We start from the raw sequence: 12,740 nt of genomic DNA, 5'->3' as shown, positions 1-12,740 counted from the left end.
CTCAGCATTTCCAAGCAATTCAATCATTGCTGAACAAAGAGAAAAAGCCTGTCCAAATATTCATACCAGTGGGTGACAAGATTAATCCTAAATCTTTTAAAAACTAATCTCGATACATATGGGGGTACACATGTAAAACCTAAAAACAGTTTGACCTTGAAGTTGTGTACATGTGTGAATACATGCGTAGTCACAGTCAGACTGGCTCATCTCTTGGTTACTAGAAGCATTTAACTCGGCAATGCTTCATGCTGACATGCTCAAGACAGAAAAGATTATAAAATCCACAGCTAACCTTCTTTTGTTGCTGTTGTTAATGTTTCTCTTGCCAGTCTTTTCAGGAGCCATCTTTAAAGAGCTCTGTCCTAATCTAGGAGAGAACACCTAATTATGGCCAATTTAAAATGTTTTGTTTTTAATGATGAACCTGAGCTGGGGCTTCAATGCCTCTGAGCAATGAGGGCCTGTATTTCCAGCATAGACAGGGAGGAAGGGTTTCGAGAAGGTTCGGAAGCTGAACGAAAGCTTCCCTAAATTACTAAGGCCAGGCCTGCGTGTTTTAGTGCAGTCACTGTTCCATGTTGTCATTTCCATCCCTGGGTTAAGTCCTCTCTGTGCAGACTGCTTACTTCCCATGAAGCAGGATGAATTCCCAGAGCCCCAGGCCCACGCCACGCAGACGCCTGTACAGAGCCACAGACTCGGGCTGGGCCACACAGCGTGGGGCTGTGCTCTTGTGTCAGTGCTGTCAGACCGGCCGAGGGTGGCCGCCCTTCCATGCCCCCTGGTCCACACGGGGGTCAGGGGGTGGTGGGCGCTGCAGAGGCTTCTCTTTCAAGTCAGGAGCTGCCTGTATCCTCCTAGCACTCTCTGGCCGCAGACCAGAAACCAAAAGCCAAAGCCTCAGGAGTAACGCTTAACAAATCCTGCAGCTTCTGGCCCTCGGTGGGCAAACCAAGGCTTGCCACGCCCTCAGGGGGTCCCCCAGCGGGCCTGAGCGCAAAGGTTGCAGGAACCCACTCATTAGCACCCACTGTATTGGCTTTTCTCCTTCCCTTGCCTCACTTCCAAGCTCATTATGCTTTCTGGGTTCATCTCGCCAATAAACAGCTTGCGCCAAAATCCTTTACACGGGTGTGCTTTGGGGGAAATCCCAGTAAAGACAATAAGACCATCAAGGGGTGGCTTTCTATGTGGGCAAGCACCCACAGGGACTTGTCAGGAAATGGCCACAACTAGGGACAGTGTTTTTAGCCTTTCAGGGGACTCCCAGCTGCAGCGGGTGACTGAGGTCCAAGACAAGCACCTGGAACCCCAGCCTGCAATGAATTCGCTACACGGGTCCCACAGTGGGAGACTGGATACACCCATAATAATACATTGATGAACAAAAATGCTGCCTTTTCCTGGAAGCTGCCACCAAACCATTTTTAAAGATAATCACTTTCAATTGCTGAAGAGAAGTGACACGGACGTTTCCCCCTTGCAGTCGCTCTGTTTAGGGGCTTCTGGACTCCTTTCGTCCACCTGCCCAGCCCTGTCTGTTCGTTCCAGGATGAGCTCCCACACCCGCCCCGACTGACTGATTCCAGCTGGGTCAGGCCGGCCTCCCTGGAGACACGCATGCACTTTTATCTTGCTCCCCCAGCCAGTGGATGGTGCTGACATAATCAGAGGCAGGGAGGAAAGAGGAAAGAGTATTCCATCGGAGAATTAGCACATATTGTGACATTTCATTGTTGGGAGAAAAATGAGAGAATAGGGAACATATACTGAAAACTATTACAAAAGGAAAGGCCATGTTCGGAAAGGGAGTGTCTGCCTTCTTTCATAAATTTCTCTAATTTTTGGTGGTTGGTAAAGGTATCTCCTTCAAAAAAATGAATTAAGGAAACTATGCTTCAGATCTTGCTGAAACAAGACTTTAGAATGAGAGGCTCTCTGCCAGTGCAAAAACTATTATACCACAATTGTCAGTACTAATGTCTGAATATATTGTTCTAAAATATGTTGTATTTAGCTATCTAATTATTAACTAAGTCCTTGGACGAGATTGTAAAGGAATGAGTCTTTGAGTAGGGATTACACACCTGTATATTTTGAGATGGTTCAAAGCTAAATAAAGTTGTATTCAAAATCAAATGTTGTTATCTTTTTAGAAGGCACTGTCAGGGTTCCAAACTGTTTCATAAAAACCAGATTTATTTTATTGAAATACTTTCGCTGGGCATAATTCTATAAAGAATGAGAAGATATTTCCAAAAAGAAAGCAACAATGATGACAAAATCTGGGGGTGGCTTAATATGTTTAAGGGAAAAGTTATTCAAAGACATCCATGTAAAAGAGAATGTGCCAATGTGTATGGAACTTGGGACTAAATTCAGGTTAACTCAGAAGGAAAAATTTTAGAGTAAATTAAATTGACTGTTTTTATAGAATTAGGCACCAAGAGACTAATTTAGTGGTTCTGAATATAAATGATTCAGGAAAATCTCTGACAAGATTGCCTCTCCCATTCCATTTAGCCACCAGAAATATGTTACAATTTATCCTTTTTCTCTATCATTTATAAATTTTTTAAATATGCCCTTGTCTCAGCGATTTTAGATGGCAGTTGAAGACCTCTTCATAGCTTCTTGCACTCTTTGATTTTATTATTACTTATTAGCCTTTCCAAGATAAACTCAAACACCTCTAGGATTGCCTGGTCTGGTGCACCCACAGAACCATTGAAGAATGGGAGGATTGTTTCCCTTCCTGACTTCCTTTTAGAGTTAGATTTATTACTTTAAATGGGACATTCTCAATAAGATCACTTGTGAATCTGCTGGTGTTAAATACTAGCATTAGGGATCAATTCGACTGTGAGCACTACAAGTTATATTACACATAATTCACCAAATATGGGCTACCATCCATGGAATAGACTAGAGAAAAAGTGAAGAAAGTGATCAATTCCTACTGTTTTAATACTGGACATTGTTGACCGGAAATTTGTCTCTTGCTTGATTAGGGACGTCAGGGGGCTAAACTGTGTGGTGTAGACTGAGGGGTACACTTTTGACCATCAGAAGAAGCCAACTCATTACTATGATTGTGTATCTTTGAGCTTACATGGTATGATTAGGCCATTTAAGAGAATGAAGGGATGTATAAAGGCTTTGCAAAACTTTGATTCAGGATCTGGAAAGTAAACATGCCTGGTACCCTCCTTGTTGCTCCCATCTATTAACCTCTCCTGACATTACCCTGGGTGGCTTTAGAATCTATACGGCTAACCCAGTGGGCAGCCTGGATTTTGGATCCTCTACATCTTCATCTCTAGTAATTCCTCTACTCCACTCCAGCCAACCATTTCCATGATCACTCTTTAACTTCTCCCCCTCCAAAGCACTAATTCAAACATCTGACTACAACTTCCATTCCTGGTTGTTTATTCAATTATTTCCACTCAACTGTCCTAAATCTAAAGATTTTCTTCAGGCTGTTTACCACTTGACTTTATCCCAATTCACCAACCCTCTTTTCTTCACTTCTTATCCAGTTTAGATTTAATATTCCTGGACTAAATAACCAACTTGGAAACATTCTACACTCAATCTATCCCAAACAAACTTGTTTATTGGTTGCATACATGAAGCCAACTAACTTATTTCTCCATGCCTACACTGAAAAAGCTGAAGGGTGGGCTTCCCTGGTGGCGCAGTGGTTGAGAATCCGCCTGCCAATGCAGGGGACACAGGTTCGAGCCCTGGTCTGGGAAGATCCCACATGCCACGGAGCAACTAGGCCCGTGAGCCACACCTACTGAGCTTGCGCGTCTGGAGGCTGTGCTCCGCAACAAGAGAGGCCGCGATAGTGAGAGGCCCGCGCACCGCGATGAAGAGTGGCCCCCACTTGCCGCAACTAGAGAAAGCCCTCGCACAGAAACGAAGACCCAACACAGCCATAAATAAATAAATAAATAAATAAATAAATAAATAAAATAAAAAGCTGAAGGAAGCTGGAGAGAATAACCAAAGTAGATTAGTTCCACTATAAATTCAACCCCAACTTGGCCCATGAGACGTTTCTTACAATAGCTGACTAGCTAATTCAGACCAATCATCCCATAAAGGTCATCTAGAAAAACTGGATAAAATATTAAAAAACAGCTCCCTAAAGGCGTGGACAAACTAATAAGATAATGAATAGTTACTGGACCACAACAGAGAGGAAGACAAAAGCTTAGGAGAATGTGTCCAGTGTTTAGGCCCACTCTTCCTCTGGCAGTATTCATCAGTTCCAGAAAGGGCAGAGAAGAAGCTGAGAAGTAGTGTGACATTTTTGTTAGCCTTTTACAGTTAAAAGGACAGGTATTAGAGTGCAGTGCCCAACAGTGTGGTCCAAGTGAACTACGTCAGCTTGGAATGAACTACAAAGATTACAGCCTAAGAGCAATAATGGACCAGAAATGCATGTGGCCTCAAGTTCTGCTTCAAAATGAGATAAGAGAACAAGATAGTGAATTTTGGAAGACATCTTGTAAAAGATGAAAAGGAACTAATGAACATTCAAGAGAAGGAAAAAAATAAACAACCTAAATTAAGAACTCAGGATGTGATTTGCAGATTATACATAGCTGAAGAGAAAAATAGCAAACTTGAAAACAGACCATGCTAACATAATGAGGACGAAATGAGGAAAATATATATCATATATATTTTCCATTCTTTCAATGGAAAATATATAGGACAAGAGACATAGAGGTTTTGGTGAGAAATTATAGTATATATATATATATATATATTTGAAATCCCATAAGGAGAAGAGATAGAAATAGTAAAGAAGCAATTTTTAAAGAGATGGTGTGTAGAACTTTACCAAACTAATGAAATGCATCAAGCCACAAATCAAGCTGTTCAATGATCCCCAAGAAGGATAAATAAAAAGAAGTATATACCTAGACATATCATAGTAAACATGCTGAAAAACAAATGAAAAATAGTGAAAGCAACTAGTGGGAAAAATCAAAACAGAATTACCTTTAAAAGATCAACAATTACATTTATAGCCGACTCTTCAACAGAAACAATCAAATCCAGAAAACAATGGAATGGTACCTTGGAAGGGCAAGAAGAAAATAACTACCAACCTAGAATTCTGTCCACAATGAAAATATGTGAAAAGAATGAAGATGATTCTGGCTGTGATGGAATAAATGAGACCAGATCTACCTTCCAATGTAAACAAATAGAAAACTCAAAAAAAGTTTTCAGATATTAGACAACAGACAGTATAGAGTTGTAACCCCTAACAAAATCTAGTGAGATGAGCCCTACAACATCTTGGCTTTCTTCCTGGTAATACTTTCTGAACTATAGTTGAGGAACAAGAATTCTAAGTAGAGCACAAAGATTAGAGTTCAGAAGGGCCAAGGTAGCTGGAATTCGTGGGGCATACTACTAGAGTTAAGGGACTGGCACAAGAAAAGAGTTCCAGAAATCTGCATAAAGGTCCCAGACCTTGGGCCTATTGCTCAAGACAAAAGCAAGCATGCATAGAGTGAAACTGCATGATGCCAGGCAGAAAATAACTGGGGAACTGTAAGCTTAACAGTTCCCAGAGCTCAGAGTTGGGAGATGCTTGAGTTGCAACTAACCAGAGTGGAGCATTCTCACTGAACATGCCTTAGAAATAGGGTTAAATGAAGCCTAAAGTAAGGGCTACTCTATCCACCATAGGAAATATTAAAAAATAAACCCTAAAAGGATTAAGCTGATCCATAAATAACTGCCTGCTAGAACAAAGTCCAACGCTCCTGAAAGAAATACAACAAATCAAGCACTTAACATAAGACATAATGTCCAATATTCAATTAAAAATTAGTAGGTGAACAAGCAGGAAATGTAAACCATAACCAGGAAAAAAAATCAGTCACTGGAAAATTACCTGGAAAAGACTGATATGATGGAATTAGCAGACAAGAACTTCAGAATAGCTATTATAAATGTTTGAGTATTTAAATAAAAAGTTGATCACAGTTTTCTCAAGTGCACATGGACCAGTCTCCAGGATAGATAACCTGTTAGGCCACAAAACAAGTCTTGACAAATTTAAGAAGACTGAAATCATATTAAGTATCTTTTCCAACCACAATGGAATGAAACTAGAAATCAATTACAGGAAGAAAACTGGAAAAATCAGGAATATGTGGACATTAAACATGCTACTGAACAACCAATTGATCAATGAAGAAATCAAAGAAATAAAAAAATATCTTGAGAAATGAAAATGGGAATACAAAATACCAAAACTTATAGGATACAGAAAAGTAGTGATAAGAGGGAAGTTCATAGAGATGAATGCCTACCTCCAGAAATAATAAATTCTCAAATAAACAACCTAAATTTACACCTCAAAAAAAAAGAAAAAGAAGAACACAAGAAGCCTAAAGTTAGAGACTAAAAAGACAGCAGAAAAGATCAATGAAACCAAGAGCTGGTTCTTTGAAAAGATAAACATAATTGACAAACCTTTAACTGGACTCACCAAGGAAAAGAAAAAGAGAACTCAGTCAGAAATGAAAGAGATGTTTCAACTGATATCACAGAAATGCAAAGGATAAGTGACTATCATGAATAATTATTTACCAACAAATTGGACAACTTAGAAGAAATGGATAAATTCCTATAAATATGAAACCTTCTAAGAATGAATCATGAAGAAATAGAAAATCTGAACAGACTGATTACTAGTAAGGAGACTGAATCAGTGATTGAAAAATTCCCAACAAAAGTCCAGACCAGACAGCTTCACTGGTGAATTCTACCAAACATTTAAAGACAAATTAACTCATTATTGACCAGGGGATTTTTCCAGAAACTAACACCTGTGGCCGGCGATTTGTTATGTAAATGAATATTGAAATGTCTCCAGTCAATAATGTTTGGGTAACAAAAGACATATTAGTACATCTCTGGTCAATAATGTATTAATAACAATCTTTCTCAAACTCTTCCAAAAACAGAAGAGGAGGGGACACTTCCAAACTCATTTTACAAGACTAGCATTACCCTGATACTGAAACTGGACAAGGATGCCACGAGTAAAATTACAGGCCAATATCCCTAATGAATATAGATGCAAAAACTGTCAATAAAATATTAGCAAACCAAATTCAACTATACATTTAAAGGATCATACACCATGATTAAGTGAGATTTATTCCAGGGGTGCACGATGGTTCAACACCAGCAAATCAATGAGATAAACCACAAAATGAAGGATAAAAATCATATGATCATCTCAATAGATGCAGAAAAAGCATTTGACAAAATTCAACATCCATTTATAATTAAAACTTTCAACAAAGTGGGTACAGAGAGATTATACCTCAACATAATAAAGGCCATATATGACAAGCCCACAGCTGACATTATACCCAATGGTGAAAAGCTGAAAGCTTCTCCTCTAAGATCAGAGAAAAAACAAGAATGCCTACTCTCATCACTTTCATTCAACATAGTAATTGAAATCCTAGCCAGAGCAATTAGGCAAGGAAAAGAAATAAAAGGCATCCAATTTGGAAAGGAAGAAGTAAAACTGTCACTATTTGCAGATGATATGATATTATATATAGAAAAACCTGAAGATCACATCAGAATAACTTTTAGAACTAATAAATTCAGTAAAGTTACAAGTTATAAAATCAATATACAGGAATCTGTTGTGTTTCTATACACTAATAATGAACCATCAGAAAGAGAAAGAAAACAATCCCATTTACAGTTGCATCAAAAAGAATAAAATACCTAGGAATAATTTAACCAAGGAAGTGAAAGACCTGTACACTGAAAACTGTAAGACACTGATGAAATTAAACATGACACAAAGAAATGGAATGATGGGGCTTCCCTGGTGGTGCAGTGGTTAAGAATCCGCCTGCCAATGCAGGGGACACGGGTTTGAACCCTGGTCTGGGAAGATCCCACATGCCACGGAGCAACTAAGCCCACATGCCACAACTACTGAGCCTGCACTCTAGAACCCGCAAGCCACAACTACTGAAGCCTGTGCACCTAGAGCCTGTGCTCTGCAACAAGAGAAGCCACCACAATGAGAAGTCTGCGCACTGCAATGAAGAGTAACCCCTGCTCACTGCAACTAGAGAAAGCCCACGCACAGCAACGGAGACCCAACGCAGCCAAAAATTTAAAAATTAAAAAAAAAAAAAGAAATGGAAAGATATTCTGTGCACATGGATTGGAAGAATTAATATTGTTAAAATTTCCATACTATCCAAAGCAATCTACAAATTCAATGCAATCCCTAACAAAATTTAAATGGCATTTTCCACAGGAAAAAAAAAAAAACAATTATGTGGAACTACAAAAGGCCCCAACTAGCCAAAGCAATCTTGAGAAAGAACAACAAAGCTGGAATCATCACACTCCCTCATTTCAAACCATATTACAAAGTTATAGTAATCAAAACAGTATGGTACTGGCATAAAAACAGACACACAGATCAATGGAACAAAATAGAGATCCCAGAAATAAACCCACACATATGTGGCCAATTAATTTACAACAAAGGAGCCAAGAATATACAATGAGGAAAGGCTAGTCTCTTCAATAAATGGTGTTGGGAAACTGGATAGCCACATTGAAAAAGAATGAAACTGAACTATTACCTTATACCATACACAAAAATTAACTCAAAATAGATTAAAAACTTGAATGTAAGATCTGAAAACATAAAACTTCTAGAAGAAACATAGGTAGTAATCTCCTTGACATTGACCATGGTGATGATTTTTTTTAATCTGACACCAAAAGCAAAAATAAACAAGTGGGACTGCATCAAACTAAAAAACTTTTGCACAGCAAAGGAAACCATGAACTAAATGAGAAGGGAAACTATTTAATGGGGGAATATATTGCAAATCACGTACCTGATAAGGGGTTAATATTCAAAATATATTAAGAACTCATACAACTCAATAGCAAAAAAATATCCAATTTTTAAAAATGAGCAGAGGATCTGAATAGACATTTTTCCAAAGAAGACATACAGATGACCAACAGGTACATAAAAAGATGCTCAGCATCACTAATCATCAGGAAAATGCAAACCAAAATCACAATGAAATATCACCTCATACCTATTAAAATGTCTATTACAAAAAGGCAAGGGGGCTTCCCTGGTGGCGCAGTGGTTGAGAGTCTGCCTGCTAATGCAGGGGACACGGGTTCGAGCCCTGGTCTGGGAAGATCCCACATGCCACGGAGCAGCTGGGCCCGTGAGCCACAACTGCTGAGCCTGCGCGTCTGGAGCCTGTGCCCCGCAACGGGAGGGGCCGCGATAGTGAGGGGCCCGCGCACCGCGATGAAGAGCGGTCCCCGCACCGCGATGAGGAGGGGCCCCCGCTTGCCGCAACTAGAGAAAGCCCTCGCATGAACCGAAGACCCAACACAGCCATAAATAAATAAATAAAGTAGCTATTAAAAAAAAAAAAAAAAGGCAAGGAAAAAAAGTATTGGCAAAGATGTGAAGAAAAGGGAACCCTTATACATAGTTGGTAGGAATGTAAATTGGTTCAGCCACTATGGAAAACAGTATGGAGGCTCCTCAAAAACTTAAAAATAGAATGCCATATGACCCAGCAATTCCGCTTCTGAGTTTTATCTGAAGAAAATGAAAACACTCACTCAAAAATGTATCTGCACCCCCATATTCATCGTGACATATTTACAATAGCCAAGATATGATAACAACCTAAGTGTTCATCAATGGATGAAAGGATAAAGAAAATGTGGTATATATATACAGAATGGAGTATTATCTAGCCATAAAAAGAATGAAATCTTGCCATTTGCAACATGAATGGGCCTTGAGAGCATTATCATAAGTGAAATAAGTCAGACAGAGAAAGACAAATATTGTATGATCTCACTTATATGTGGAATCTAAAACAAAAAAAGGTAAAACAAACAAAAAAATCCCCAAGCTCATAGATACAGAGAATATATTGGTGGTTGCTAGTGGTGGGGATCGGACAGTGGGTGAAATGAGTGGAGGGGGTCAAAAGGTACAAACTTGCAGTCATAAAGTAAGTCATGGTAATGTAATATACAGCTTGACAACTATAGTTAATAGTGTAGTGCATATTTGAAAGTTGCTAGGAGAGTAGATCTTAAAAGTTCTCATCACAAGAAAAAATTCTGTAGCTATATATGCTGACAGATGTTAACTAGACTTATGGTGGTAATCATTTCACAATATATACAATTACTGAAGCATTATGTTGTATACCTGAAACTAATATAATGTTGTATGTCAATTATTTCTCAATTAAAAAAAAAGAAAACTTGAAGTAACAAGGAAAAAAATGGAGGACAGGAAAGGAATCAAATAATGAAGCTACTAGAAATAAAAAAATACAATACCTGAAATTAAAAATTCACTGATGACATTTAGAGAAAACTGATATAAATGGATTCCAAGAAAGGGGGGAGGGACAGAGGGATGGGGTAAATGGGGAGAGAAAGAAAAAAATATTTGAAAAAATGGGAAAAAATTTAAATGTCATGAACACTATAAACTCACAGATTCAAAAATTCAGCAAATCCAAGAATGATAAACACAAAACCACACTATGACCCAACATAATCAAGTTACTGGAAGCCAGTGATAAAAGGGGGAAAATGGCTTAAAAGTAGCCAAGGAAATAAGACACATCATATCCAGAGAAACCAAGATAAAACTTAACAAAGATGTCTTATCTGAAACTATTATGACAATGGAATGCTATGTTTAAAGTGCTTGACAAAAAAAAAGTCAGCCTAAATATCCATATCCAGTAAGAGGAGAAATCCTTAAAAAATTAAAGATGAATACTTTGTGGGTAGGGGGGGGAAATGCTGAGAATGTGCTACAAGTAGACCTGCACTATAATAAATGTTAAAAGAATTTCTTAACACAAAAGGAATATAGCAGATGAGCACCTGGATCTCTCTCACACAAAGGACTAAAAACTGGAAGTGGTGAATATATGAATAAACATAATTTTTTTTCTCATTTTTTTTGTTTCTTTAAAAGATCATTAACTGTTGGAAGCAAAAGTACTAAAACATTGTAGAGTTTATAACATGTAAAGTAAAAGATATAACGGCAATAGCAAAAAGATAGGCACGGAAAATAAAAGTACAGTTAACCCTTGAACAACACAGGTTTGAACTGTGCAGGTCCACTTACACATGGATTTTTTTTTCAGTAATATGTACTATAGTACTACATGATCTTCAGTTAGTTGGATCCACAGATGTAGACATGGAGGGGGTGACTGTAAAGTTATACATGGATTTTTGACTGTGCAGGGGGGTCAGCGTCCCTAACTCCTGTGTTGTCCAAGGGCCAACTGTGTATTTGTTAAGGTTCTTACAAGTGCATTGGTTTATATTATTCAAAGGTAGACTATAAGTTAAAGATGTATTTTGTGAACCATAAAACAACCACCACAAAACAAAATAAAAAGGTATAGTTAACAAACCAAGAGAAAAGACAAAATGAAATCATAAAAAAATTACTCCACTAGTCAGAAAGAAGGCAGAAAAACAGAAATAAAGAACAATAAAAAGAAAATAGCAAGATGGTAGATTTTAACCTAACCATATTAATTATAATAAATGTAAATAACATAAGCACTGAAAATAAAAGGCAGAGATTATCAGACTGAATAAAAAATACTAAATAAATGCTATTTACAAGAAAAAACACTACAAATATAAATACACAGATATGGTAAAAGTAAAAGGAGACTTGCAGTTTTTCGTCCAGCATGTAAGTAGATTGGAAGTTGCCATTCCATCCTAAAAACAAGTAAAAAGCTGAACAAACCAATATCAACAACTCTTCAGACTCATCAGAGAAGTGAGGTTACAGGGCAAACTGTTGCCCCCCCCAAAAGCGGAGAAATAGAGAATTACAACTTACTTGAGCACAAACCTGTAAACAGAAGCATCTATAGGAACTGGCACCAGGATAGAAAAGACCTGTAATCGATGAATCATGGGATGTTCAGTGTGGACAAACCTGTGAGTTAAAAATTCCAGGGAGGACTCCATACTTCTGTGAGTTTTAACCTCCTGGATCTGTACCAGGTGCTCACAGTGAAGATCAGAGAAAAATTCCCTCTGGCTTCAGGCAGGGTAGGGATAAAAAGTAACCATTCTGAAACACACTGGAACATTTTGTACTTCTTAACAAGGCCTGTCCTCAAGAGACACTATTTTACTAGCACCTATATGATGGGGGTTTTATGGGAGCCTGACTTAGGTAGGGGAAGGGAAATACTGAACTACAGTCCCATCCAGCCATCCAGTCCCACCTAAAGCAGGGGGAAAAAAAACAGCTGAGAGTCACCTGTGAAGTTTACATCTCAGGGGCAGAGGCACAGACTCACTAAAAGACTAAGACTTAAACATAAGACTATAGCATGCTCCCAACACCCCCCCCACTACCACACTACTAGAGCCCTATTTATTAGAGTTCTTTCCACCCAGGACATCATGAATGGCTTTCAACAGAAAACTGCAAGGGGAAAAAACATAGTTTGATGAGACAGAAAAGTATCAGAACTAAACTCAGATATGGCAGGGATATTGGAATTTTCAGACTGGAAACATAATACAACCATGATTAATATTCTAAGAGATCTGTGCAAGAGCAGATAGGTAATGTAAGCAGAGAGATGGAA

The sequence above is a fragment of the Balaenoptera acutorostrata genome, chromosome 6 (assembly GCF_949987535.1).
Source record: "Balaenoptera acutorostrata chromosome 6, mBalAcu1.1, whole genome shotgun sequence".
Classification (NCBI taxonomy): Eukaryota; Metazoa; Chordata; class Mammalia; order Artiodactyla; family Balaenopteridae; genus Balaenoptera; species Balaenoptera acutorostrata.
This window is presented reverse-complemented; position numbering follows the sequence as displayed.